This window comes from Bison bison, unplaced genomic scaffold (genome assembly GCF_000754665.1).
Source record: "Bison bison bison isolate TAMUID 2011002044 unplaced genomic scaffold, Bison_UMD1.0 scf7180017854251, whole genome shotgun sequence".
Lineage (NCBI taxonomy): Eukaryota > Metazoa > Chordata > Mammalia > Artiodactyla > Bovidae > Bison > Bison bison.
Genome location: NW_011484824.1, coordinates 19352 through 19658, shown reverse-complemented (window position 1 = coordinate 19658; position 307 = coordinate 19352).

Genomic DNA, 307 nt, shown 5'->3' with positions numbered 1-307 from the left:
GCTGTATATTGTCACCCTGCTTATTTACCTTATATGCAGAGTACATCATGAGAAACTCTGGGCTGGATGAAGCACAAGCAAGCACAAGATTGCCAGGAAAAATACCAATAACCTCAGATACGCAGATGACACCATCCTATGGCAGAAATCGAAGAACTAAAGAGCCTCTTGATGAAAGTGAAAGAGGAGAGGGAAAAAGTTGGGTAAAGCACAACATTCAGAAAACTAAAATCATGGCATCTGGTCTCATTACTTCATGGCTAATAGATGGGGAGACAGTGGCAGGGTTTTTTTTTTGGGGGGCCCA